We start from the raw sequence: 23,078 nt of genomic DNA, 5'->3' as shown, positions 1-23,078 counted from the left end.
GACATTAAGTTTCCTGTCCTTATTTTTCTCCATGTCTTTTTCACAAAGACCTATAGGATGAATTACCTCAGATCTCAGGACTGGGAAAGTGTTCTTTCTCTGGCTGAACTTACACGCTTCCTTTAGTGAACAATGAGAAGTATATACTCCTTCATGTTTTCCTCTTGGCATTGGCCTATAGGGAACCCAGAGCTAAGTGTCATGTTAAATTGCTATGACTTTTCTCAAAGATGTTTTCTTAATGTAATATTCTTTTCTAGTTTCCCTTCTATGGTCTTCGTTTTATATGTTTTATTTTGTTATATTTGTGATTTTCTTATAGAAGTCAGTAGGCTATAAAGAAATCTTATAATGCAATCTAATTCTATTTTGATTTTGGTTGACTATTTTTCCTGACTATATCAAAATAATGCATGAATTATGAAAACTTTAGCCAATTAAGAATTTCTGATCTCTGTGCTAACCAAAATAAGCAATTTGACTGATTTTTCTTTCCCACCCAAGAGACTGTGTTGCTTCATTCATGAAAAGAAAAAAAAAATGATACCTCTAGGTAATTTATTATTGTCAGGATCTGTGCTCAGTACTGAGGGCTCAAAGATGAATGTGGTACAGACCCTATCCTCAAGGAATTTACTCTCTAGGAATAAGCTTATTTATTCTTTCAAACTTATCATTCAGAACCAATATTTATTTGTAGTTAAAACTAATTTGCGCAAGAATACATTTTTTATTTTTTTTATTTTTTTTTAATTTTTTTTAACGTTTTTATTTATTTTTGAGACAGAGCGAGACAGAGCATGAACAGGGGAGGGTCAGAGAGAGGGAGACACAGAATCCGAAACAGGCTCCAGGCTCTGAGCCGTCAGCCCAGAGCCCGACGCGGGGCTCGAACTCACGGACCGTGAGATCATGACCTGAGCCGAAGTCGGCCGCTTAACCGACTGAGCCACCCAGGCGCCCCAAGAATACATTTTTTAAAACAAAATTAGCTTTCCCACTTAGTTCTGTTCTCTCAAGCCAACAGGGTTTAAAAGAAATAAAAAGTTTAAACATTCTACAACAGTAGCTTGCCCCCAAACAAACATGAGATTGTTTTTAAAATACTTCTCACAAAAAACACTTATGGAGACCAGCCACAGCTTCTGACAAACCGCTGGGGCCCAGGGAGCTTTTGCTCTCGATCCACCCTGCTTCCCTTCAACATCAAATCCCCTTCAAACATTTAAAATCAATATGTGCCCAGGCCCTTGAAAGCCTGAAATGTATCCGCCTAATAGGTCAAGCTATCCTTTTATATCAATCATACTTCCTAGCAAGTTTTGTAATTTTCCAAGTTTAATAAATCATTGTTTGCCATTGACTATGCTAAAACTACCCACAAAAATATGTCAAGACCTCCCATTTGCTGATGTGAGCAGCCCCAGTGAATCTCCAACTTCTATAACATGCAAGTGTTTGACAAATACTTGTTAAGCATCTACAGTGTTTCAGGCTCAATACCACGTGCTGGGATATAAAATGGTAAACAAGACAGATATGTGCACTGCCCTCATGGAGCTGTGGCTAACAGAGAACACAAAGAGTAAACAACTCCAACGTGCGAAGGTCAAGGATTTGTGTCTGTTGTCTTCACTGCCGTGTCTCTCAAGCATGTAACAATGCCAAACTCAATGAGTATTTGCTGGATGAATAGTATGAAGGAGGAAGCACAGAGTCTACAAGAGCATATGCGGGGGACCTCAGCTAGTCAGGGAAGCTGAGGAAGGTCAGCCTAAAGAAATGGCATTTCATCTGACACTGAAATGATGAGTTGAAGAGGAGAGGCAAGATTGACACACGTGGAAGAAAAACTTAGCCCAGAGACCCACACGTAAAGGCACTGGAATTTTGTTTGTACTCACATACCTGCAAACCCAGAATGGCTGACTTGGAAAGAGCATAGAACAGAGTGACAAGAGATGGGATTGAAAAGTTTGATATAAGCGCCAGCTCAGACAATCTCACCAAGCAAGTTAAGAATTTTGCACTTTAGGGGCGCCTGGGTGGCGCAGTCGGTTAAGCGGCCGACTTCAGCCAGGTCACGATCTCGCGGTCCGTGAGTTCGAGCCCCGCGTCGGGCTCTGTGCTGACAGCTCGGAGCCTGGAGCCTGTTTCGGATTCTGTGTCTCCCTCTCTCTCTGCCCCTCCCCCGTTCATGCTTTGTCTCTCTCTGTCCCAAAAATAAATAAAAAACGTTGAAAAAAAAAAATTAAAAAAAAAAAAATAAAAATAAAAAAAAATAAAAAAGAATTTTGCACTTTATCTTACAGGCAATAGGGAAACACTGAAGGGTTTCAAGTGGATGGGGGATGTGATCAGATTTGTATTTTTAATAGATTCTTCTGGGGATAGAGAGAAGTCCTTGTAGCTGATGTGAAAGAGTGATTCCTTTATTCCCATAATCTTCCTATTGCTCTACTCTCTTTATTCCCCTTTTTGCTTGCTCTGTAGTGTTCGGTTTATAAGACATCTTTGTCAAAATCCCATATCCCTTCTGTGATCCCAGCCTTTCCCCTTGGAGAGGGCAGTATCATTGCCTCTTACACAGAGACTTTGTTCCCTCCTCTGTGTGTGTGTGTGTGTGTGTGTGTGTGTGTGTGTGTGTGTGTGTTTATTCATGTACCCTTTCATTCATAAACACACCATATCTTGATTTATAATACCATACACGTGTAATTATATGCCAGGATTCTCCTCTCTTCGGTGGTGACTCAATACACTTAATATCCATACAAGCAAATTTAAACTCCTCTGCCTCAGGAAATGCAGAGCCCTGCACAATTCTGAGAATACCCAGAAAATGTTCACCTTCCTCTGGTGTGGCTTATTCTCCCATTCCACTCTGCTGCTCCCTAATCATTTCCAGTGGTCCCATCATCACTTTCATATGATGCCCCAACTGTCTGCAGGTGTACATTGCCCCCAAACACAGACCTCTCTTAAGCCCCTGAAGCACAACCGAAGACTCAAGAACAGGGGAGAACGTCAGAGAAGAAAACCAGAACTAAAATTTGGCTATCAGCCCTCACTGTGATCACAAGTGGATGCCCTTGGTTGGTTGGTATTTTCCTCCATAGCCCTCAGCCAACTGCGATGTTGTTGGAACCAATGTCCGTTCAAATGAGAGTCTGGCTCTTGCTTGAACTCCCACACTGTGTCTGGAGCCCAAATGTTCCCTTTCCCTTAACCCCAACCAGAGAGGCTAAACCAGACAGCTTCATAATAATCTGCAAGAGTTGTCAACCTATACAGAATGGTGATAGCTTTTGACATTCCTCCGTGTTTCAACCTTTCCCTTCCAGACTAGCTGCTGGGATTTACTTAACATGACAAACCAAAAGGCCCGCTAAAATGTTTTCTTCCACGCTAAAAAGCAATCTTCCTTTGAAAGACAGTTCTGCAATATGTCCCTAGAATGCAGACATGCAGCAGATCTTTAAGTAACACTTTGCATTCACTTTATAGATGTACAAATATGTTTAATAGGGGGAAAATTATACATACACCCACGCGGTGTTTCTCTGATTTTGCAAACTAATTACTCCTAACAAGTGAGAAATCCAGGAGGAACTGAACATATTATCTCAAAGTAGCCTGTGGCAAGCATATTATCTCTTTGGAGTCTTCTTATTTTATCTTCAAAAATTCACATACATTTTTTGCATGCACTGCATAATATGTCCATTTATTTCAGTACATAACAATAGAATGAAATACACTTAAACGCAACCACAGTACTGTAAATGGGATCCACAAGTTTCTATCATATAAAATACAGAATTACATTATTCCAAGATTATTGAAATCACCAGTGCGAGCTATAGACTGGGAGTTCTCAGGGGTCCCCAAGTTATATACATATCAAATTCTATGCACATTTGCATTATCATAGGCATCACTAATATCTTGATACTTTTTGAGAACACTATAGTATGTGATTTACACCAAAAGAAAATGTGATATAAACTAATCAAGCTCCACTGTAATATAGCATTTTGATGCTTATCAGGGTTCACTCACTAAGTAAGTGACTTGATCCTACCCACCAACTTTGATGAGAGTATAACTCAACTTCTTGCCTCAGCAAAATTAGAAATGATTGCATATAATTAAACCATGATGTCACTTTCAAAGAGTTGAAACTTTAAATGTTTTCTTCACCCTTGTCTCCTAGAAAAGAGCCTAAAGCAAGGATTAAGATGCCAACATTTTACATGAGAAGAATAAGCCATGAGCAATCTGAGTGATGGGAAAAGGAAAATCAGGCAAGGTGCAAAGCAGTGTTTTCAGAGCAGTTTGCTTATCTTAGGATCAAGATGATAATCTGAAGGGAGGCTTCTTGGATGGATTCACTCAGCACTTGCAAACTCTCTGGAAGAGTGACATGGAGAAACCATGTCTTAGAGTAGCCCGTGGGACAGAGAAAAAAGGGAGAACTGATCCATCCTTATTTATCAAAAGCGTCTAATTCCCCCATACCCAATCCCCACACTCCATCCTCTGGGCAATTGCTCAGGATAATGGAGTCCCCACTCTATAGTGAGGGGTTTCATCTACATCCAAAAGTGGAGGGGACAGTGCAGGAAGAGAGCTGAATAGGAACAAGAAGGAAGTAGTCAAGAGCCTCTGAGGAAGTTCACAAGGTTTTGTCCCAAAACAAGCAAGTTAGACACAAAGGACAAAGTTCTATCATATTCAACACTTATCAGAAATCCAACAAAAAAGCTGATCATCCTGACTCAAAGATGAATGAACTTCATGTAAAGTCTATAGTATTGTCCCTCTGATTTGAACTCCCTAATCTATAAAATTTTAGAACAGTTTCTAGTTGTTACCCCCAAACTAGTATTTATTTATTTATTTATTTATTTATTTATTTATTTATTTTTAAATTTATTTATTTATTTTTGGGACAGAGAGAGACAGAGCATGAACAGGGGAGGGGCAGAGAGAGAGGGAGACACAGACTCGGAAACAGGCTCCAGGCTCCGAGCCGTCAGCCCAGAGCCTGACGCGGGGCTCGAACTCACGGACCGCGAGATCGTGACCTGGCTGAAGTCGGACGCTTAACCGACTGCGCCACCCAGGCGCCCCCCCAAACTAGTATTTAAATATGTCTTCTTGTATAGTTTTCTAAGCATGTGTGTAATCCTTGCCCCCTCCCATCACATTTGTGGTTGCTCTAAATCAGGGACCAAAATAATATGGCATAATATTTAATTTTTATTTATTTTTGAGAGAGAGAGACAGACAGAACATGAGCGGGGGAGGGGCAGAGAGAGAAGGAGACACAGAGTCCAATGCAGGCTCCAGGCCGTAAGCTGTCTGTCAGCACAGAGCCTGATGTGGGGCTCAAACTCATGAACGGTGAGATCATGACCTGAGCGGAAGTCAGACACATAACCTACTGAGCCAACCAGTCACCCCAATATAGCATAATATTTAAGAACATTGACACTGGTGAGTTTACTAACCATTACAATTCTGATTCTTAATAAACTCAGTCTGTTACAAGAAATAAATGACATAATGCATAAAAAACACTTTGTAGGAGCACCTGAGTGGTTCAGTTGGCTGAGTGTCCAATTCTTCATTTTGGCTCAGGTCATGATCTCACGATTTGTGAGTTTTAACCCCGTATTGGGTCCTGTGCTGAGTGGGGAGCCTGCTTGAGATTCTCTCTCTGTCTTTCCCCTGCTCGTGCATGTGCTCTCTCTCTCTCTCTCTCTCTCTCAAAATAAATGCTAAATCAATTTTTTAAAAAAACCACTTTGTAAATTCCTAGCACCTGGAACTTAAACATTTTGTACTGCTACTATAATAATTCTTATTTTTCATGCCACAAATCAATAAAGTATGGAACATACTGTTCAGTAAAGTTTTTTTAGTTCCATGACTGATCCATGTATGCTCCGCTTTTTTAAATACTCGTCTATCCAAGGAGGAATAAAATAATTCTGTGTCTTTTTTGATTTATTGGTTAAGTGAAGGGATGAGACTAAATGATATCAAAACTCCATAAGTTTACTTGTTATTTATTAAAGTTCTTTGGTGTTGTTGAAATATCTAGTTGCGATAGCTTCTAGTTACTAGCCAGTGTAAGTACAACATGTACTATTATGGAGAAATGAAAATCAGCACTGGGTGTATCAGCTATGATTCATAATGATGACACAGGTGATGCTCCACTTAGATATCTAACTGCTCTACCAAAATTGAATACATACAAAACTAAACACATCACCTCTCGCCATAAATATTCTTTTTTTTTTCTATCACCATGAGTAGTTTGTCCATACACCCGGAGGCTCATGGCAAAGACAAAGGTGGCATTCCCTTTAACCTCAGCATACCTTGTTACTGGCATGTACAACATGTATATTTGAATCCATCCAGGGCATCTCCAGTAGCACCACCGAGCTCCAGTCACCATCATCTCTCTCTTAATAATAGCACAACAGAACCGCCTTACATGTCTCCCTAGAATGATTCTTGAATCCTCTAATCCATTTTCCCCACCCCCAAATATGCCTATTTTAAAACTAAATCTAAAACTAAACATAGAACTACCCTGCGATCCAGCAATTGCACTAAGACAATTTCCCCAAATGATACAAAAATACAGATTTGAAGGGATACATGTACCCCAGTGGTTATAGCAGCATTATCATAAATAGCCAAACTATGGAGAGATCCTAAATGTCTACTGACTGATGAATAAAGAATATTACTCAGCCATCAAAAAGAATGAAATCTTGCCATTGGCAATGATGTGGATGAAGCTAGAATGTATTATGCTAAGTGAAATAAGTCAATCAAAAAAAGACATAGCATATGATTTCACTCATATCTGGAATTTAAGAAACAAAACAGATGAACATATTGGAAGAGGGGGCAAGAGAAGAGAGGGAAACAAACCACAAGAGACTCTTAATGATAGAGAACAAACTGTGGGTTGATGGAGGGAGGTGGATGGGAGATGGGCTAGATGGTTGATGGGTACTAAGAAGGACACTTGTTGAGTACTGGGTATTGTATGTTGGTAATGAATCACTGAAAAAAAATTAAAAAAATAAAACCAAATCTATCTTCCTCACTCCTAAGTAATAATCCCTCTGTGTCTTCTGTGGTATGTTAGATTATTAGAGAAAAATTATTCTCTTGCTCACCTGCCTCCTTTAGAAGATTATACTTCTGTGCCCAATTAAGTAGGGAATGGCCGTGTGACTTACTTAGGCCAGTAAGAGGTTAGTTCCTGTGACACGAGCAGAATCTGTCCCTGTTGTTGGCTGTCAGCCTTGTTCTTTTGTTGCTATCACCATGAAAAGAGCTTCCTCAGGCAGCTACTGACCCTTGGACCTACACCACAGAGTGATACAGGTGGAGCACAGCCTCTTTAGCAGACCCTCAGATCTGCAGCCTGAGGTCAAGCCGAGCCAGTCGACTCGTGTAAGCAAAAAATAAATGCTTACTGTCTTATGCCCCCCGGATGCAGTGGCTGTTTGTTATGCAGCAATCGCTAACTGATACAGCTTCATGTAAAAACCCACTTAAAAATACTTAATATGGCCTAAAAGGCCTATTATGGGTCTCTTCAGCTTCATCTTGTACCATACTCCCCCTTCTTCCTCCCCACACTATACTCTGACCCTCTCAGTTCTTCAGATAAGCCCTTTCCCAGCATGGAGGCTCTACATACATTGTTCTCTCAGCCTGGATGTTACTTCTCTGACCTCTCAATCCAGCCAACTTCTTCTCACATTCAATCTATCCTTGTATATCCCTGCTGCAGAAACACAGCTTTAAACTCTGCCTCACCAAATATCAGGCTGGGAATCATCCTCATACTACATATATCCCACTCACTCTGGGCATTTCTTTCAAAACACTCATAAGAATTGTGATTTATTAGCTTGGGAAAATACTTAGTATCTCTATACTATATAAATAGTTGTGTCATATCAAGGATGATGTCAGTCTTGTTCACCTCTGTACCTTCATGACTAACTTGAATAAACAGCTTAATCACTCATATTTCCCTGATTGGAGCACAGTAAAGTAGTATTTACACACCGCTTATGTTATATCAAATGAGGTCAATAAGCCTACCATATGTTGGAGTCCTTCAATTGCAGGTTGTTTCAACTGAGCAGACAATTTTCTTGTCTTTCTAGAATCCGGTCTATTTCTCATATTCTTGTCACTACAATAGATCCAGGTATGTTACCAGTCTGAAATGATAGCTAACTATCTTTTCCTTGTTTTATCTCTAGCAATACCATTTGACAAATTCGATTATGATACCCCATTTGTAAACAAAAATAGTAAGAGAAATTTTACATGCCAGAACTTATTCTTTAATGTTAATAAAAAATTTTTTTAATTTTAATATTTATTTTAAAGGCTTTGACCTTAAGAATCTTAGCGTACATCTGGAGAAACACACAAAGGTTTAAAACACTCCGTGTAACATAAAAGAGGTCAGCAGCTGATCTGTACAGTGCAGGTAAACTAGTCTTGATAATTGAGGTCAATTTATCCCAAATTGGGGGATGTGAATTGAGGTCTCCTGATGAATCAATCTCATTTTTTTTCAATATATGAAGTTTATTGTCAAATTGGTTTCCATACAACACCCAGTGCTCATCCCAAAAGGTGCCCTCCTCAATACCCATCACCCACCCTCCCCTCCCTCCCACCCCCCATCAACCCTCAGTTTGTTCTCAGTTTTTAAGAGTCTCTTATGCTTTGGCTCCCTTCCACTCTAACCTCTTTTTTTTTAACTTCCCCTCCCCCATGGGTTTCTGTTAAGTTTCTCAGGATCCACATAAGAGTGAAACCATATGGTATCTGTCTTTCTCTGTATGGCTTATTTCACTTAGCATCACACTCTCCAGTTCCATCCATGTTGCTACAAAGGGCCATATTTCATTCTTTCTCATTGCCACGTAGTACTCCATTGTGTATATAAACCACAATTTTTTTATCCATTCATCAGTTGATGGACATTTAGGCTCTTTCCATAATTTGGATATTGTTGAGAGTGCTGCTATAAACATTGGGGTACAAGTGCCCCTATGCATCAGTACTCCTGTATCCCTTGGGTAAATTCCTAGTAGTGCTATTGCTGGGTCATAGGGTAGGTCTATTTTTAATTTTTTGAGGAACCTCCACACTGTTTTTCCAGAGCAGCTGCACCAGTGTGCATTCCCACCAACAGTGCAAGAGGGTTCCCGTTTCTCCACATCCTCTCCAGCATCTATAGTCTCCTGATTTGTTCATTTTGGCCACTCTGACTGGCGTGAGGTGATATCTGAGTGTGGTTTTGATTTGTATTTCCCTGATGAGGAGCGACATTGAGCATCTTTTCATGTGCCTGTTGGCCATCCAGATGTCTTCTTTAGAGAAGTGTCTATTCATGTTTTCTGCCCATTTCTTCACTGGGTTATTTGTTTTTCGGGTGTGGAGTTTGGTGAGCTCTTTATAGATTTTGCATACTAGCCCTTTGTCCGATATGTCATTTGCAAGTATCTTTTCCCATTCCGTTGGTTGCCTTTTAGTTTTGTTGGTTGTTTCCTTTGCTGTGCAGAAGCTTTTTATCTTCATAAGGTCCCAGTAGTTCATTTTTGCTTTTAATTCCCTTGCCTTTGGGGATGTGTCAAGTAAGAAATTGCTACGGCTGAGGTCAGAGAGGTCTTTTCCTGCTTTCTCCTCTAGGGTTTTGATGGTTTCCTGTCTCACATTCAGGTCCTTTATCCATTTTGAGTTTATTTTTGTGAATGGTGTGAGAAAGTGGTCTAGTTTCAACCTTCTGCATGTTGCTGTCCAGTTCTCCCAGCACCATTTGTTAAAGAGACTGTCTTTTTTCCATTGGATGTTCTTTCCTGCTTTGTCAAAGATGAGTTGGCCATACGTTTGTGGGTCTAATTCTGGGGTTTCTATTCTATTCCATTGGTCTATGTGTCTGTTTTTGTGTCAATACCATGCTGTCTTGATGATTACAGCTTTGTAGTAGAGGCTAAAGTCTGGGATTGTGATGCCTCCTGCTTTGGTCTTCTTTTTCAAAATTACTTTGGCTATTCAGGGCCTTTTGTGGTTCCATATGAATTTTAGGATTGCTTGTTCTAGTTTCAAGAAGAATGCTGGTGCAATTTTGATTGGGATTGCATTGAATGTGTAGATAGCTTTGGGTAGTATTGACATTTTAACAATATTTATTCTTCCAATCCATGAGCACAGAATGTTTTTCCATTTCTTTATATCTTCTTCAATTTCCTTCATAAGCTTTCTATAGTTTTCAGCATACAGATTGTTAAGAAAATTTTTAAATCAGGGGCACCTGGGTAGTTCAGTCGGTTAAGCATCTGACTTCTGCTCAGGTCATGATCTCATGGTTCCTGCTTTAGAGCCCCGAGTCAGGCTCTGTGCTGACAGCTCAGGGCCCAGAGCCTGCTTTGGATTCTGTGTCTCCCTCTCTCTCTGCTGCCCCCTCCCTGTCTCAAAAACAAATAAACATTGAAAGAAAAAAATTTTAAATCAAAATCTTGCCAAGGGAGAAGGGTGAAACGAAAATATCTTGAGTCCAGAATCGTGATAAAAGAGGAAGGGACATATCAGGTAACCGTGGGGAAAACAAAACAAAAAAAAAAAAAAAAAAAACCCTGCTATCCCATATGTGCAAGAAATTGTAACCGGCAAGAAAAGAAAAAGAGACAGAAGAGGGATGGCGAAGGAAAACAGAAGGAAGGAGGGAGGGAGGAAGAGAAGAGAAGAGAAGAGAAGAGAAGAGAAGAGAAGAGAAGAGAAGAGAAGGAAGAAAAAAAGATTTTCTGTATCAGCAGCCCCAGTGCTTTCAGCTGAATTGGAACATAAGCTCCTGTCTATAAAATAATATCTTTCATCAGACTTCAAAAATAGCTGTGAAGGGGTTAACAGTCCAAAGGCTGGAAGTCAGCCTGGTCCACTCTCTGCTAAAGCAGCTGTGTAAGCAACAGACTCTGTAACCTTCAGAGCAGCTGTTAGGAGCAGCAGAGAATGAGGGTCAGCCCATATGGGAAGAATAGGTCAAATCAGCATTTTTACACAGGAATAACTCAAGGTAAACCTTCTTACCGAGTTTTTTGATAGGACCTTCTATAGTATCTGAAATCTGTCCTTCCATCACTATGAACCAATAGCAAGCAAGACTAGGAAGGCCAGATTTTATCAGGCTTCTCTTCAAGAACAACCCACATAGATAGGCCCCAAAGCTCCTGGTTTTCTATACCTGGGACAAAGCAATTTGATGATAAACTGAGCTGAACCTTACGGGTTATTTGCATGTTATGGCTAGATTCTCTTAAGTAACATGTGTAAGGTACTTAACATTACACCCATGTAGTGCATGTTTATGGTCTGATATGCCCCCAAATAACACCTGTGCTTGTGATGTGTTATTGCCTCAACTTAGCTGTATGATTAAAAGGAAAATTGCCATTTTCTTATAGATCCCACCTAGTCACCACCACTGATTCGCCCAGAGATACTTACCCAACAGAAACTAGATTAATTAGAATATCCCACATCCCAGACAGTTTATTGGCCTGGGATAGGGTACAGGTATCCTTTGTTTTTCAAAAGTTCACCTTATGCCACTTCGCTTTTAGGAAAGACCTACATTAGTACTTGATTTCACCAACCAAAAGAACTCTGAAGATTTTCATGCTTTTTTTTGAGCATTTTATTTTTATCCTGTTATTTATTTTTTAAATTTTCATCCAAGTTAGTTACCATATAGTACAATAATGATTTCAGGAGTAGAATCAGTGACCCATCCCCTACATATAACACCCAGTGCTCATCCCAACAAGTGTCCTCCTTAATGCCGAAGATTTTTGCTGTTAAGAAAAAAGAAGAGTGAAAATAGCATTCAACCTTTATTTTGCAACACGCTGTCCTAGAGGCAGTGCAGACCCTGAGCAATGAGTGGCATCCCCAAACTCCTTCCTTCCCTGGGAACTACACTCAGCATCTCCACATCAAGCCACCATAGCTTGCTTTTTTTTTGTTTGTTTCTTGAGAGAGAGAGAGAGCACATTAGCAGGAGGAGGGGCAAAGGGAGAGAGAGTATCTTAGGCAGGCCTCACACTGAGCCTGACACGGGGCTCAGTCCCATGACACTGGGATCAAGAGTTGGACGCTCAACAGACTGAGCCACCCAGGTGCCCAAGCCACCATAGCTTTAAACTGTCCGTGAGCATCTGTGCTCTATCTCGATTTATTTTCTTCATCTGTTAGCAAGACATGCGCTAAGGTATCAGAAAAGCTTACGAGAGATCATTTTTTTGAGCCTTGGAACACTCAAAAGTTCTTTCCACATACATTGATGTTAATTGCTTCTTCACTTTATACCATTTTAGGTTTCATAGGAACGCTGTACTTTTGGATAGTGGGGGACACCTGTACCTAACTTCTGTTGAGGTAATTTAAACTTTTCCTTAGGCTACAGTTTTGTTTGTTTATTAACCTGGGACTAGAGAGAGAGTTTGGGTCCCTCCTCAGTGGTACAGTTGGGGAGGAATGAGGGGAAAAGCTGCTGGCATCTGTTTCCTGCTGGGTAACAAAAGTCAGTGTGAAAGAATAAAAGCAACATTCAGAGAAAAACAGAGAAGATAGACCAACCTCGTGTCTGTCAAGCCATGTTCCTTGCAGTTACCTCTAAAGCCAGCTGCGGTCCTGCTTTATTTCACTTGCAACCCAAAGTCCTGACTAATATACACGGACATCTAGTAACAATTCAGTAAGCGATGAATAGTACTGAGCCAACTTTGGCTCAGGTCATGATCCCACAGTTCATGGGTTCGAGCCTTGCATTGCGCTCTGTGCTAACAGCATGGAGCCTGGAACCTGCTTCAGATTCTGTGTCTCCCTCTCTCTCCAATCCTCTCCTGCTCCCACTCTGTCTCTGTCTCTGTCTCTGTCTCTCTCAAAAATAAATATTTTTTAAAAGGTGTGAAAGAGGTAGGGTGCCTGGGTGGCTGAGTCATTAGACATTCAACTCTTGATTTCAGCTCAGATCGAGCCCCACTTCAGGGTTGTGAGCTGACAGTATGGAGCCTGTTTCAGATCCTCTGTCTCCCTCTCTCTCTGCCCCTTCCCTGCTTGCACTCTGTCTCTCTCTCTTTCTCTCAAAAATAAACATTTAAAAAAAAAAGGTGTGGGGGCGCCTGGGTGGCGCAGTCGGTTAAGCGTCCGACTTCAGCCAGGTCACGATCTCGCGGTCCGTGAGTTCGAGCCCCGCGTCAGGCTCTGGGCTGATGGCTCGGAGCCTGGAGCCTGTTTCCGATTCTGTGTCTCCCTCTCTCTCTGCCCCTCCCCCGTTCATGCTCTGTCTCTCTCTGTCCCAAAAATAAATAAAAAATGTTGAAAAAAAAAAATTTAAAAAAAAAAAAAAAAAAAAAGGTGTGAATAGCCAAAGTATGGAAAGAGCCCAAATGTCCATCAACAGATGAATGGATAAAGAAGATGTGGTATACACACACACACACACACACACACACACACACACACACACACAATGGAGTATTGCTCGGCAATCAAAAAGAATGAAATCTTGCCATTTGCAACTATGTGGATGGAACTACAGGGTATTATGCTAAGTGAAATTAGTCAGTCAGAGAAAGACAAATATCATATGACTTCACTCATATGTGAAATTTAAGATTCAAAACAGATGAACATAAGGGAAGAGAAGCAAAAATAATATAAAAACAGAGGAGGACAAAACATAAGAGACTCTTAAATACAGAGAACAAACTGAGGGTTGCTGGAGGGTTTTTGGGTGGGGGGATGGGCTAAATGGGCAAGGGACAGGAAGGAGGACACTTATTGGGATGGATGAACACTGGGTGTCATATGTAGGGAGTAGAACCACCAATGATTCTACTCCTGAAGTCATTATTGCACTATATGCTAACTTGGATGTAAATTTTATAAATAAATTAATTAATAAATAAATAATTTTTTTAATATGTGAAAGAGGCGAAACTTATTTTCAGTTTTTCTCACAAACACTACATATGTGCATGTCTCAAATCTGTGAACACATTTCTTAGGAAACTGGCAAAATTAATTGCTCTCTGCCCTGAACTCCTGTGCTTTCTGTTGAATCTCCCATCCTATATGGTATTTCCACTTTTTCTGCTACATTATGAGCTTTTCAAGGGCAAAGATTGTTTTGGAAAACAATGTGTTAACCAAATTGATTGTTCTTTCCTCAAAAGAAGTGAATTGAATAAATGACTAAAATTCAATAGCTAAAAAATTGCATTGAGATAAGCTCCTTGTGTTTCTGTTCCCTGAGGACAAAAGCAATGACTGTTTTTGACCATGACCCAAAGTAACAAACACATTTTACCTTGTAGTACAGTGTACATGTGCATAGATAAATAAAACCAAAACAGAGATTTCACAAGACAACATTTATTTTTAAAACATGGCACAAGTTCTGATGTCTATTCTAGTCCATTTTTTTCTTTTAGATAATAATGGTTGTGACTCATTACAGCAATTTCATGACTCCTAATGAGTCCTAACCCATAATTTGAAAATATTGCTCCATTGAGAACCTATGGCTTAGTGCATACTTACCGGAGCAAGTGAGAAAGTTGAGTGAAATCCTCAAACCAGGTGAAGTCTCAAAAATAGCTAGGACCTCTATAGCTTGCATAGCTTATAGGTCACAGAATTATGAATTCTTAGAAATATTAGCCCAGAAGCAAAATTTAGAGGACTCATTCTCCCGCTTTCAAAATATTTTTCATCTATATAGTATAAGATCTGGGCAAGGTAAACAAAATCTTGAAGGATTTATTCATTCTTTCAGTAATTTACTTGGCACTGTATTTTAGGTATTGGAACTGTGGAGGTGAATAAAATATACAAAGTCCCTGTCCTCATGGAGTTTACATTCTAGTGAGGAATACAGAGAATAAACACAGACATAGTTAATACAATTTCAGGTAGTGATAAATGTTATGAAAGAAAAATGACTTGTGGTAAGGAGCTAGAAAGTGATGGAGCGGAGGGAAAGGGCTATTTTAGACAAGGTGGTCTGGAAAGGCTTCTCCGTAGAGGTGCTATTTGAACAGCATCTGATTGAGCCAGTTGAACGTCTAAAGAGATGTATCAAGAAGAGCAGCATGTCATAAATCTGTGCTAAAGTAAGGGACTGCTAGGCAGGTGGTATGGTCAGTAGAGTTAGCAATCACATCCATGGTATAGATGAACCTAACCACAGCTCCTTCCGAGGGAAACCATCTTAAATATAATCACTGGCCATCTGGCAGATATAGGCAGTCATGACAGTAACATGCCCTCCCTTCTCTTCCAGCATGTCAGCTCCCAGGTATGGGCACTTGACCCAAGGTTCCTAGACTTGGAATTGATAGGAACTTCAATAACTTGATAGAAAATAGGGTTTCTATTCTGTTATGGGTTGAATTGTGTCCCCTTCCAAATTTCATATGTTGAAGTCCTAACCCCTCATACCTCAGAATGTGACTTTATTTGGAAATGGGGCCACTGACGTTTTAATTTGTGAAGGCGAGGTCCTACCGGAGTAGACTGGGCCCCTGATCCAATATGATTGGTGTGTCTTCACAGGAAGGGGGAATTTGGACATAGATAGGCACCCAAGGAGGATACCATGTGAATATGAAGATGATCATCTACAAACCAAGGAGAGAGACTTGGAGTAGCTCCTTCCCTTACCTAACTACCAATACCTTGATATTAGCCTTCCAGCTTCCAGAACTGGAAGACGATAGTGTCTGTTGTTTAAACCTCCCGGCTTGTGGTACTTTGTGACAGTAGCTCTAGCAAACGGACACGTCTCCCTTGGGGGGGGAGTTGAGCGTATTCCGTGTAGTAAGATGGGTAATAGGTGGGTGAATTGTGGCACACGTGGCAGACTGGCAGTCGTCCGCTTCCACGGTAAGAATAGCCCCACTTTTTAGCTGAGCTGACCACATTTCCCACCCTCACGTGCAGTTAAGCGTGGCCAGGTCTCTAAGCTCTAGCCAGTGAGCTGTAATCAGATGTATCTGGTGGCAGCTTCCAGCAGCCTTCCTTAAAAATAACTGACAGCTGTCTTTTTTTTTTCTTTTTCTGTATCCCTTCTTCCTTCCTGGTGGCTGGAATGCAGATGTGATGGTGGTATTTAATCCATGAGTGACATTGGGAGTGAAAGCCATGAAGGATGAAGAACCAGAGTGAAAGGAACATGGATCATTAAAAGCTTTGTGGGACAGAGTCATCACAAGCAACACTGAACTACCCACATCTGGACTTTGACAAAGAAATGGTCTCTTATCTGTTCTAAACAGTTGTTTTGCAAGGGAGGTTAACTATTACTTGCTGTGGATTCTAATCTTTTTTTAAAAATTTTTAATGTTTATTTTTGATAGAGGGGCAGAGTGCAAGCAGGGGAGGGACAGAGAGAAAGAGAGAGAGAGAGAGAGAGAGAGAGAGAATCTGAAGCAGGCTCCAGGCTCTGAACTGTTAGCACAGAGCCCTGTGCGGGGCTCAAACCCATGAACAGCATCATCATGACCTGAACTAAAGTCAGTTGCTTAACTTAAGCATCTGAACTAAAGTCAGATGCTTAACCAACTGAGCCACCCAGACGCCCCTGTAATCTTTTTTTAAATGTTTATTTGTTTATTTTGAGAGAGAGAGAAAGAGAGTAGGGGAGGGAGAGAGAGAGAATCCCAAGAGGGGCTCTGTGCTGTCAGTGCAGAGGCCGATGCGGGGCTAATCCCACAAACCATGAGATCATGACCTGAGCCGAAATCAAGAGTTGGATGCTTAACTGACTGAGCCACCCAGGTGCCCTGGAATCTAATGTTAACCAATTCAAGCATGTAGAATGAAAACAGGAGTAAAACAGAACCCAAAGGAGGATTATAGCCCAGGAGGAAGGGAAATCAGATTGAGAAGGAATAATCAGTGATATGAGGAAAACCTGGAGGAAATTGTACTTGGAAAGCTTAAAAACTATCTAAAAGAAGGGGGAAATAAAGCATTAGATATTACTGAACTGATACGAGGACCAAGAGATATCTCATGCTTCTCGAACTTGAATGTGCATAGGAATCATTTGGTGTCTCATTAACATGCACACTATGATTCAGGAGGTCTGGATGTGGAAGTTCTAAAAAGGTCCCAGGTGATGTCCATGTCAATGCTACCGGTCCACTTGGAGTGGCAAAAGTTGAGGCCAGAGTGGTTCTCAAAGCACTGTTCCTGAGCCAGCAACATCAGCATCCCCAGGAACCTGTTAGACACGCACATTCGTGGCTGCATCCAGACCCACAGAATCAGAGAGAGGGGAGATGGGGTGGGGCGTAAGGCAGAGGTGGGGCAGCAATCTGTTTCAACAAGCTCACCAGGTGATTCTGATGCACGCTGAAGACTGACAGCCACTGGTGAGAGCAATGATAACAATAATAATAATGACCACCACAGACGTTGATCACCAGCTCTGGGCCAGGCCTGTTAACACATTTCTTACATCATCTTATTAGGTCCTCACAACAACTTCTTTCATCGATGAGGAAAATAAGATTGAGAGAGGTTAAGTACTTTGCCAAGGTCATACAACTAGCAAGTTGTAGATCCAAGAAACCACGTCTGTCTGGTACCCAGTTCTGTTCTCAGGCTGCTTTGCCAACTCACCCTCAAGGGTCAACAGTGATATCACTATAAACAATTTCAGCAAGTATGAAGTCAGAAGCAGATTGCGGCAGCTTTGGAAGGGAGGGAGTGGAGAAGTGGGTGTAGAATACTTTTTTCAAAAACTTAGAGTTTGAAGGAGAGGAGAGAAATAAAGTGAAACCTGGAAGGTAATGGAGTGTGTGTGTGTGTGTGTGTGTGTGTGTGTATGTGTGTGTGCTTCTTGCTTGACTGCCTGTTTTTAAGATGGTAAACGCTCAGAACTAAAAGAGGAAGAGAGAACCTCAAGACACAGTGATATGCTGGAGATTTCAAAAGATCAAACTTGAGCACAATCAGGGGAGGATGGATGAGGAAGGAAAGGTTATTGATTATGTTATGAGTGCTTTGAGGAAATGGGATATGTATCCAGGAAAGGGGAGAGACTTAGGCAGAATATAATCGTGAACTTTGAATATCTAGCGGGCTATTATATGGAAGGGGAACAAATCTTATTTTTATAGCTCTAGAGAGTGGACCAAGGGATGGAAGTTAGAGGGAATAGATTTCACCTTAAAATGAGAAAGAACTGTCTAATGATTTAAGTTATTTGGAAATGGAATGACTTGCCCTTTGAGATGGTGATTTTCTTGTAGCAGAAAGCACTTAGGGAAAAGCTATTTGACATCCATGAGACAAGGTGCATAGAGGATTATCCCTGTGAGTTCACTGGGGGTTTTAACTATGCTAAAATTTTATGCTTTGTCCCTGCACTGCCCGTTCCTTTAGTAAGCCACTCAGGTATAGTACTGCCTATGGCAAGAAAGATCTTCTTTGTGTGGTTTACATCTTGAAACCTTCTTGCTCTAATTTATAAGTAATGGAGATTACCTACATCGCTGCCACTATCAAAACAATACATAGATTTGAAATAATTTAAATCCCTTTTAAAATCAGTGATTCTAGGGGTGCCTGGGTGGCTCAGTCGGTTGAGTGTCTGACTTCGGCTCAGGTCATGATCTCACAGTTCGTGGGTTTGAGCCCTGCGTCGAGCTCTGTGCTGACAGCTTAGAGCCTGGAGCCTGCTTCGAATTCTGTGTCTCCTTCTCTCTCTGTTCCTCCCCCACTCATGCCCTGTCTCTCTCTCTCCTTCAAAAATAAATAAAAACATTAATAAAAAAAATTTAAATCAGTGATTCTAAAGTCTCACTTTTTAAAATAAATCCTGTTTCTAAGCTTCCACGTTTTTCTTTTCCTAGATTATTTTGACTACATAAACAAGTGACTGGATTTTCTTATCATGCTGAATTGGAGTGCTTTAGCAGATTTTGTTCAGAGCATTCTGCAGACATCACCATGATTTAATAGATAGAATGTCCCTTCTCTCATAAGATGCCATTATTTCCAAAGAGAGAAAAGAAGAGTTCAATGAATTTATGAAAAGAAAATCACAAAAGCCAGCGCATCTCAACAGATCCCAAATTGGCCCTGCAGAGGTTTGATCTGTTTTTTTGTGTTTTGTTTTTTTTTTTTTTTTTTTTCCTCCTAGCCTAAAGACGTCGGCATAACATGAAAACTTCCTGGTCTCTCCACTATGAACGCCCAGGCCATTGGAAAGGAAGCCCAAATGAAAGCCCTCTGCCTTCCAAGAAAATGAACACAACTCACCAGAGTAAGTGGTGGCTTTTTTGCCCACTGGTAAAAGGGCAGAACAAAAGCGATGGGGGGAGCGCTGGAGAGCAACGCCATCTGTTGCACCTGTTGTGCAGAACAGTTGGCCCAACGACCATATTGTGGATTGCAATCAAGGGTTGGCAATTTACAGAACTGCTGTTTCCTCTTGAGTTCAAATTCACTGCAGCAGCAAGTGCTTTGTGAAACTTGATTTAAACTTACATTTTGCAAAGTGACCAGAACCTTCCATCTCTTAGAGTAAACTGGAGAACTAGGACATTGACCCTTAATTCATGGCTTGTGAATTTGGATAGATGGTTTCTAAAGTTACACTTAAGTTTTTCACTTGAGTCACAGTATGTGGGTATGCTTTTGAACAGAATGTCTTTGTCTTCACGTACCTTTGTAATATTTTGTAGAATAGTGATTTATAAGCATATATACACATGCATGTATAAGCATGTAGAATGTATGATGCATGTATAAAGCATGTAGAATGCATGTAGAATACAGTGATTTATAAGCATATATACATGCATGTGTATATATGTTTGAGTGTGTTTATATACATATATAAGAACACATTACATATGAAAATTTGGACATTTCTGAAGCTTCAGATTGAAAGTGGCAATTGTACTTGCCATGTTGTCACATGATATTTGCATGCACATAAATTATTAGGAACATGTCAGGAGAGAATGAAAAGAACATCTACCAAGCACTGTCCATTCTTTTGAAACAGTTTAAAGAGAAACAATATTTTATATGGCAGTGTTATACTGCTAATATTTGAGTCCTTCTTACATACTTGAAGGTCAATAAAATTTACAATGTAGTCCAGAAAGGCAGCATTCTAAGATTCTAAGGTGACCCTTGAAAGCAATTTGCTGGTGGCACGTATTACCATGTTTCAGTGTGTTTTAAAAATCTCTGTATTTATTTTTGTTACTTTTTGAAGTACCTTATGATCCCCAAATGGGCCTTTTAGATTTATTTGTATTGCAATCATGACATTTTAGTTAAATTAGAAGAATTTTTGGTAAGATCATCCTGTCTCAAAATATTTGGAAGAACTAGTTTGAAACCTGGTCTAAAAAGATTTCTTTCTGATTTAACTCCTGGGCTTTTCTGTGAATCAGTTAGCTGATCTGTTCTTCTGTTTCCTCTTCTGAGAGAAGGAAAGAACATTTCAACCTGGTGGTGCCTTTGGAAGCAGGGCTATTAACAGTAGACCACTAGGAGGCAGCATGGAACTGGGAATCAGGAGCCTGGGCTCTGGTACTGCTCTGCACTGGCCGTCCCCATGATTGTCAGGTAAGCTCTTTGAGCTTCACTTTCCAAATCATAAACACGCCACAATTTTGCAACAGCTATTGTTTTTAGAATTTGGTTAAGACTGTGACCCACGTGGAAGGCATACTGTACAGAGACACTGGTTGGGAGTACAAGGGTAGGCCACCAAGGGTCTATTTGTGTGAAAGAAGCTGGAGCTTCCTGGGGACTCTCCATTCTTGGGCACAATGGTTTGGTCCAAGCGCAGCAAGTGTCAGGATAAGGAAGGGCCTTTGAGTACAGCCAGGAGTGTGTTGCTCCCTCAGCCCTCCAGCTTCTTCCTACACCTAATGTGGGATGTGACATGGTCAGTTCTTAGGGCAGGGTATATGCAGGTAAATATCATCCCGTTAGTTTGTAAGAAGACATGATCGCCTCAGGGATCAGAATACTCCTATCTCTGCACAAGCGGGGCAAAGCACTGAATCTCTCTGTGACTCCACCTTCTTCATCTCTAAAATGGGGGAAATAATAGTATCTATTTTCCAAAATTGTCGTGAAGATTAAACGAGTTAACACATAAAGCATTTGACAGAGTGCCAGACACATAGTGAGCACTTGGGTGTTAGCTGTTTTTTTTTTTTTTTTTAATTTTTTTTCAACGTTTTTTAATTTATTTTTGGGACAGAGAGAGACAGAGCATGAATGGGGGAGGGGCAGAGAGAGAGGGAGACACAGGATCGGAAACAGGCTCCAGGCTCTGAGCCATCAGCCCAGAGCCTGACGCAGGGCTCGAACTCACGGACCGCGAGATCGTGACCTGGCTGAAGTCGGACGCTTAACCGACTGCGCCACCCAGGCGCCCCACGGTGTTAGCTGTTTTGAAAATGCACTTGCCTGTGTCCTTTGCAAATATTTATTTTTGTGGCCTTCATGCGTCTAATATAAGTAATGACTTATTGTGTTCCATACCAGGGTGGTGTTATAACATGGTTAAGTATTTAATATAAGCCTATACTCATACTGATTAGTCAGTTCACATAGCCAATTTTTCAGCAGAACTATTTTATTATATATACATGCTGATTAGTTAAGTGACATAGCTAACTTTTTAGCAGTAGTGTTATGACTGTTATCACCATAATGGATCACAGTGCTAAAATGAAACTTGTTTTTTCTATTAATGAGCATGTATTCCTCAGGCACAAAGAAAAAAAAATATCTGTTCGTGGTTGAAGTCTTTTTCAACTGGAGTCATGGCCTTCAAAAGGAGACAATCTATTGATCCCTTCCAGAGTTGTACTGCAGGAAAAAGAAAGGAGCAGAAAAAGGAAGCCTTAGGGACATGTTTTGCATGCATTAGCAAAGTCCAATGTGAGCTTTCTACATTAGTGTGTCAGGATATGTTTGCGCTACCTTATTCCCATTCCCTCTGTAGGGTCAGAGTAATTAAAGAAAACAAGTAGTTCCAAAGTATTGGGCAAAACTTGCAAAATAAAAATAAAGGACAACTTTAAACCACATAAATGAACCTTATTTAGCAATTCTGAACAGATGCAATTGGATTTGCTTCTTTTGCAGTTGGTTTTGAATCATTTAATTCATGTAAAATATATTATCCCAGGCAATTTTTAATCTCATCTTTTGAGGGTTTAAGACTTAATAAGCGGCAAGCTAAAAATGTAGTTAAATGTGTAAATCATTTGTACAAATAATCGATAATAGGATTTATTAGAGAATATAATAGCCAGTGTAACACTTAATCTTGAGTAAATGAATAATTTGTGAAGTATTTCATGACTTTTCAGGAAATTTATAATCACATGGTTAGATTTAGATCAGTGCTTTGGGTAATTTCAGGATATAAAATAATAAAAATATTATAGGATGAATTCTTGAAATTTGGGATAAAAAGAGCGTGATTGATGTTATGAAATCATTGTTTTAATTATACTTTCTTTGGCTGTTGGATTCTATCCCCTGCCTTTTAATGCCGGTTTTCATGATTTAAAAAACCCCCTCCACATTCATCTCTGTTTCTGGCACCCTTTCCCTGCTGTTTGACCTTCGCACACTTACACACGCCTACCATGAGGAATCTCAGGGGCTGGTCAACAGACACTGCCACTAAAAATGAAGCCCAAATTCGACATTTATTTTTCATATTTTTCAACAAGGGTGTCTATGGTGGTATTTATGACTTGGTATAAGAACTGCACCCTCCTGCTGAAAGTAATAGGAATGGGCTGGAGTTCTCAGAGACAGATGCCTGTTGAGCACCCAGAGGCAATGCCCAGGGTGACAGTGTCTTCAGTGGGTCTCCAGGGACCATGATTGGGCTCTCAGTAAGTTCAGAAACTTAATTTGGCCCATGTGTCTAGATAATCAGCCTCTTG

This window comes from Neofelis nebulosa, chromosome 8 (assembly GCF_028018385.1).
Source record: "Neofelis nebulosa isolate mNeoNeb1 chromosome 8, mNeoNeb1.pri, whole genome shotgun sequence".
Classification (NCBI taxonomy): Eukaryota; Metazoa; Chordata; class Mammalia; order Carnivora; family Felidae; genus Neofelis; species Neofelis nebulosa.
The sequence above is the reverse complement of the archived record's forward strand: the minus strand, read 5'-3'. Positions refer to the sequence as shown.